Source organism: Rhinopithecus roxellana, chromosome 7 (assembly GCF_007565055.1).
Source record: "Rhinopithecus roxellana isolate Shanxi Qingling chromosome 7, ASM756505v1, whole genome shotgun sequence".
NCBI lineage: Eukaryota > Metazoa > Chordata > Mammalia > Primates > Cercopithecidae > Rhinopithecus > Rhinopithecus roxellana.
The window spans coordinates 84,215,162-84,221,744 of record NC_044555.1 but is presented as its reverse complement, the minus strand read 5'-3'; the positions used below and the strand labels follow the sequence as shown (position 1 = coordinate 84,221,744).

General features: G+C 46.3%; 1 pseudogene across 1 annotated transcript; it reads left to right on the top strand.

Moving 5' to 3' along the window:
- Nucleotides 1-1,823: 1,823 nt before the first annotated feature.
- On the top strand, nucleotides 1,824-2,358 carry LOC104655484 (annotated as a pseudogene). The gene has a single exon (XR_746976.2). The product of XR_746976.2 is annotated as a peptidyl-prolyl cis-trans isomerase A pseudogene (transcript).
- Nucleotides 2,359-6,583: the final 4,225 nt, after the last annotated feature.

Genomic DNA, 6,583 nt, shown 5'->3' with positions numbered 1-6,583 from the left:
TCTCCTTGATTCCTTGTGCCTCTTGCTCTTTATTCTCCAAGAAAAGGGTCTTTGGTGCACCTTGCTTTCTCTCTCTTTCTCTCTCGTTTGGTTTATTTTCGTTTTTATTTTATTTTATTTTTTTCAAGATAGAGTCTTGCTCTGTCGCTCAGGCTGGAGTGCAGTGGCACGATCTCGGCTTACTGCAACCTCCACCTCCTGGGTTCAAGAGATTCTCCTGCCTCAGCCTCCCAAGTAGCTGGGATTACAGGTGTGCACCACCACGCCCAGTTAACTTTTGTATTCTTAGTAGAGATGGGGTTTCACCATGTTGACCAGGCTGGTCTTGAACTCTTGACCTCATGATCCACACGCCTCAGCTTCCCAAAGTGCTGGGATTACAGGCCTGAGCCACTGCACCCGGCCCTGGTTTATTTTTTATTTTTTATTATTCTTTTTTGAGATGGAGTCTTGCTCTGTCACCCAGGCTGGGGTGCAATGGCACAATCTTGGCTCACTGCAACCTCCGCCTCCCGGGTTCAAGCAATTCTCCTGCCTCAGCCTCCTGAGTAGCTGGGATTACAGGTGCCCGCCACCATGCCGGGCTAATTTTTGTATTTTTAGTAGGGATGGGGTTTTGCCATGTTGGTCAGGCTGGTCTCGAACTCCTGGCCTCAAGCTATCTGCCCGCCTCGGCCTCCCAAAGTGCTGGGATTACAGGCATGAGCCACCGTGCCCGGCCAGCCCTGGTTTATTTTTAGAGACAGGGTCTTGCTCTGTCACCCAGGCTGGAGTGCAGTGACACGAACACAGCTCACCATAGCCTCAACCTCCTGGGCTCAAGTAATCCTCCCACCTCAGCCTCCCGAGTAGCTGGGACCACAGACATGCATCACCACGCCCAGCTAATTTTTTAATATTTTATAGAGACGGAGGTCTCCCTATGTTGCCCAGGCTGGTGTCAAACTCCTGGGCTCAAAAGAGTTCTTCCTGCCTCAGCCTCCTGAAGTGCTGGGATTGCAGGCATGAACCACCGTGCTTGGCCCCTTTTCCTTTTTAATCATTGTTCTCAAAAAGCATATTCCAATTCCGTGGCTTCTAGGATGGCTCCAGAATCTGAATGGGCAGCTCTGACTTGCCTCTGAAGTCCCTAGTCTCCAATCTCTTGCTTGATGGACTGGCCAGTTATATGCCGCTTTAGTAGGGTCAACATTTTTTTATTTTTTCCTTTGAGATAGGGTCCCATTGAGATAGGGTCCCACTCTGTCGCCCAGGCTGGAGTGTAGCGGCACGATCATGGCTAACTGCAACCTCAACCCTCTGGGCCCAAGCGATATTCCCATCTCAGCCTCCCACATAGCTGGGACCAGAGGTGTGCACCACCATGCCTGGCTGTTTTTTAAATTTTTGGTAGAGATGTGGTCTTGCTATGTTGCCCACGCTTGTCTCAAACTCATGGACTCAAGCAATCCTCCCACCTCAGCCTCCCAAAGTGCTGGGATTACAGGTGTGAGCCATTGAACCCCGCCCGGCTTGACATTTATACAAATGAACTTTTTCTAATCTTTCCAAAGCTGCCTGCCTCTCTCAACGTCCCTTATTGTCCTTTAGGCCACTATAACAGTACCGACTCTATGTTAGAAAAAAGTTTGCTTGAAGAGGAGAGAAAAAAAAAGAAACAAGTTTGCTTGGCTGGATGTGGTGGCTCACGCCTATAGGATTATAATCCTAACACTTTGGGAGGCTGAGGTCGGTGGATCACATGAGGTCAGGAGTTTGAGACCAGCCTGGCCAACAAGGCAAAACTCTGTCTCTACTTAAAAATATAAAAATTAGGCTTTTGCAGACGCTGCCGCCGAGGAAATTCTTGTAGTACTAGCCATGGTCAACCCTACCGTGTTCTTCGACATTGCCGTCGACGGCGAGCCCTTGGGCCGCGTCTCCTTCGAGCTGTTTGCAGACAAGGTTCCAAAGACAGCAGAAAATTTTCGTGCTCTGAGCACTGGAGAGAAAGGATTTGGTTATAAGGGTTCCTGCTTTCACAGAATTATTCCAGGGTTTATGTGTCAGGGTGGTGACTTCACACGCCATAATGGCACTGGTGGCAAGTCCATCTATGGGGAGAAATTTGAAGATGAGAACTTCATCCTAAAGCATACAGGTCCTGGCATCTTGTCCATGGCAAATGCTGGACCCAACACAAATGGTTCCCAGTTTTTCATCTGCACTGCCAAGACTGAGTGTTTGGATGGCAAGCATGTGGTCTTTGGCAAAGTGAAAGAAGGCATGAATATTGTGGAGGCCATGGAGCGCTTTGGGTCCAGGAATGGCAAGACCAGCAAGAAGATCACCATTGCTGACTGTGGACAACTCGAATAAGTTTGACTTGTGTTTTATCTTAACCACCAGACCATTCCTTCTGTAGCTCAGGAGAGCACCCCTCCACCCCATTTGCTCGCAGTATCCTAGAATCTTTGTGCTCTCGCTGCAGTTCCCTTTGGGTTCCATGTTTTCCTTGTTCTCTCCCATGCCTAGCTGGATTGCAGAGTTAAGTTTATGATTATGAAATAAAAACTAAATAACAAAAAAAAAAAAAAAAAATATAAAAATTAGCCGGGCGTGGTTGTGGGCGCCTATAATTCCAGCCACTCAGGAGACTGAGGCAGGAGAATCCCTTGAACTCAGGCAGGGGCAGACGTTGCAGTGAGCCAAGATTGCACCACTTCACTCCAGCCTGGGCAAAACAGTGAAACTCCATCTAAAAAAAAAAAGTTTGCTTGCTTGAATATAATTATTGCTTTGCTTGAGTTTGTAGATTATTTACTAGAAACAGCCTCGGGAAAACAGGGCTTTCAACAAAGATAAAAGAAAACACGCAGACCAACAACTCTGGGAACGGGCTGACTGGCCTGATAAGAATACATTGATGGTGCCTGCAGAAGGCCACAGAAAGTTGACCAAGAAAGCAATGATTAACTGCCTTTTGGAGGCCACGCATGTTTCACAAGAATTTTTGTTCATTTGTTTTTGAGACAGAGTTTCCCTCTGTCGCCCAGGCTGGAATGCAGTGACGTGATCTTGGCTTACTGCAACCTCCACTTCCTGGGTTCAAGCGATTATCCTGCCTCAGCCTCCCGAGTAGCTGGGATTACAGGCGCCCGCCACCACACCCGGCTAATTTTTGTGTTTTTAATAGAAATGGGGTTTCACTATGTTGGCTAGGCTGGTCTTGAGCTCCTGACCTCAGGTGATCCACCTGCCTTGGCCTCCCAAAATGCTGGGATTACAGGTGTGAGCCACCTCACCTGGTCCGCAAGAATGTTTTGATCCTCATTTCCCCTAATTTCTCTTAAAAAAAAAAAAAAAAAAAAAAAAACCCTGATCCAGAGGCACAAGTGGGAAAGCTGGTCTTTGAACGCTAATTTAACGCCTGCCTCGGGTTGCTAGCTTCTCAGATAAAACGAACTTTCTTTTCAACAAAGCTCATCTCTTGAGTTTTTGGCTTTCAGGTGATGAGTGGCCCAGACTTGTGCTCAGTTACAACACCACAATTCTCCCGAGCCCTGGAGCCCTCTTTAATTTCTCCTTTAGTCTTCTGGATGCAACAGTAGCCAAGTCCTATCAACAATTTCACAGTTTATTTTCATTACTTCCCTTATTTCCACTCGTGAGGCCATGGTCCTAGTTCAGGCCATTACCTCTGCCCATCTTCCGACAATGGCCTTGGCCTGGGAACACTTTCTCCCGTCTCTCTCTCTTCCCTTCAGTCCATCCTGTGTGGAGTTGCCAAGCTAATCCGCCTAAATCACAGCTTGGATCGTGTCACTGCCTAGCTAAGAAAAGCTTTGTGACTGCCCACGCTCTACAAAGAAAGATCCAGGCTCCTCACGGGACTCTGGAGGCCTCTTGGAGGCTGCTCTTTGCCTGGTGGACAGAGGCATGAGCAGAATGGCCCAGGTGGGGAGAAGCTTTGGGCTTAATAGCAGCCTGCTCCCACCTGTTCTCCATCCTGAACCCTAATTGTGGACCTACTCACGCATTTTGCTGACCATTCAGGCGCCCCGCACTCTGGCTCCACTGTGCTTCCCAAAATTCAATTTCACTCTTTGGATCGTTAAACCTCTTCCTGTTCACTGTGCAAATCCCAGCCAGCCTCCAAGACCCTATCCCATTCCAACTCTTCCTCTTTTTTTTTTTTCTTTTTTCTTTTTTGAGACAGAGTCTCGCTCTGTCTCCCAGGCTGGAATGCAGTGGCGTGATCTCGGCTCACTGCAACCTCCGCCTCCCGGATTCAAGCCATTCTCCTGCCTCAGCCTCCTGAGTAGCTGGGATTACAGGCATGTGCCACCACGCCTGGCTAATTTTTGTATTTTTAGTAGAGATGGGGGTTTCTCCATATTGGTCAGGCTGGTCTCGAACTCCCAACCTCAGGTGATCTGCCCGCCTCAGCCTCCCAAAGTGCTGGGATTACAGGTGTGAGCCACCGCACCCAGCTTATAGAAGTATATTTTTAATACCACTCATTTGAGATTCATTCCTCTATTGCCATCACTAGATTTCTTGCACTGGCATGTCGAATTGTCAGTTTTCTCTACATTTTTGTATGTTCAGTGCCAAGCAAGCATTGATATATCAAAAGCTATATTTAACAACTACCTGCATAATAGTTGGCATTGTTAGATTTTTAAATATCTCAAACATATAGAAGAATAAAGACACCAATGTAATAGACAACTATGCCACCAGCTCCCAGGTTTAACAGATGCTAATATGTAACTGAATTTGCTTCGGAAATCTTAAAAAGAAAGAAAATACAAACATAACCGAAGATAAAAGCCCACCTCCCTCCCCTCAACCCATGTATATACTTGCTCCTCCCTTTTCTCTCCAGAGGCCATCACTGTCCTCATTCCCAAGAATGTTTGTACTTTTAACTATATATGTATATTTCCATAAATAATAATATCTAGAACTGTATGCTTTAAAATTTTACACAGATATCATATTGCCATGGTTTGAATGTTCCTTCCAAAGCTTGTGTTGAAACTTAATCCCTAATGTGGCAGTATTGAGAGGTGGGGCCTTTTAAAAAATATATTATAAATAGAGACAGGACTGGGTGCAGTGGCTCACGCCTGTAATCCCAGTACTTTGAAAGGTTGAGTGCTTGAGCCCAGGAGTTCAAGACCAGCCTGGGCAACATAGCAAAACTTCATCTCTACGGAAAAAAAAAAAAAAAAAAAAAAAAAAAAAATTAGCTGAGGGAGGTAGTGCATGCCTGTGGTCCCAGCTACTCAGGAGGCTGAGGCAGGAGGATTGCTTGATCCTGGGAAGCAGAGGCTACAGTGAGCTGAGATGGCACCACTGCACTCCAACCTGGGTGACAGAAGGAGACCCTGTCTCCAAAAATAAATAAATAAATACATACATACATAAATAAGAGAAAGGGTCTCTCTATGCTGCCCAGGCTGATCTCACACTCCTAGCCTCAAGTGATCCTCCCGCCTCAGCCAGCCTCCCTAGGTGCTAGAATTACAGGTATGAGCCACTGTGCCCAGCCAAGAGGTGGGGCCTTTAAAAAGTGATTGGGTCCTAAGGCTCTGCCTTCATGAATAGATGAATTTATTTATAGATTCATGGATTAATGGGTTGTCATGAGAGAGGAATTAGAGGCTTTGTAAGAAGAAGAGAGACCCAAGCTAGCATCTTAGCACACTCAGCCCCCTCACCATATGGTGCCCCTCGCCATCTTGGGACTCTGCAGAGAGCCCCCATCAACAAGAAGGCCCTCACAGATGTAATTCCTCGACCTTGGACTTTTCAGCCTCCAGAACAGTAAGAAATAAATTCCTTTTCTTTATAAATTACTCAGTTTCAGGTATTCTGTTGTAAGTAACAGAAAACAGACTAAGAGGGTGGGCATGCTGGCTCATTCCTGTAATCCCAGTACTTTGGGAGGCCACGGTGGGAGGATTACTTAAGCCTAGGAGTTCAAGACCAGCCTGGGCAACATAGAAAGACCTTGTTTTAAAAAAAAAGTTAAAAAAAAAAAAAAAAACTAAACGAAAACAAAGATACATGTACCTGTCCTGTTCCAATGTGCCTTTTCTTTTAAACCAAAGGTTGTTTTTTGTTTGTTTGTTTGTTTGAGACAGAGTCTCACTCTGTTGCCCAGGCTGGAGTGCAGTGGTGCCATCTCGGCTCACTGCAACTTCTGCCCCTCAGGTTCAAGTGATTCTCCTGCCTTAGCTTCCTGAGTAGCTGGGATTACAGGCATGCGCCACCACAGCTGGCTAATTTTTGTATTTTTAGTAGAGATGGGGTTTCACCGTGTGTTGGCCAGGCTGGTCTTGAACTCCTGGTCTCAAGTGATCCATCCACCTCGGCCTCCCAAAGTACTGGGATTACAGGTGTGAGCCACTGTGCCTGACCGTAAATGAAAGGTTTTGTTTTGAGATTTTTTTTCATATTGATGGCTTTATTCATTGTGCCTGTCATCCATTGTACTGATTGCATCAATTTGGGTCACATTAAGAATGAGATGGCACATACCCAGCAGATTTAACTAAGGGGAGTTCATTTCAGGGGCTCCTATGAGAGATAT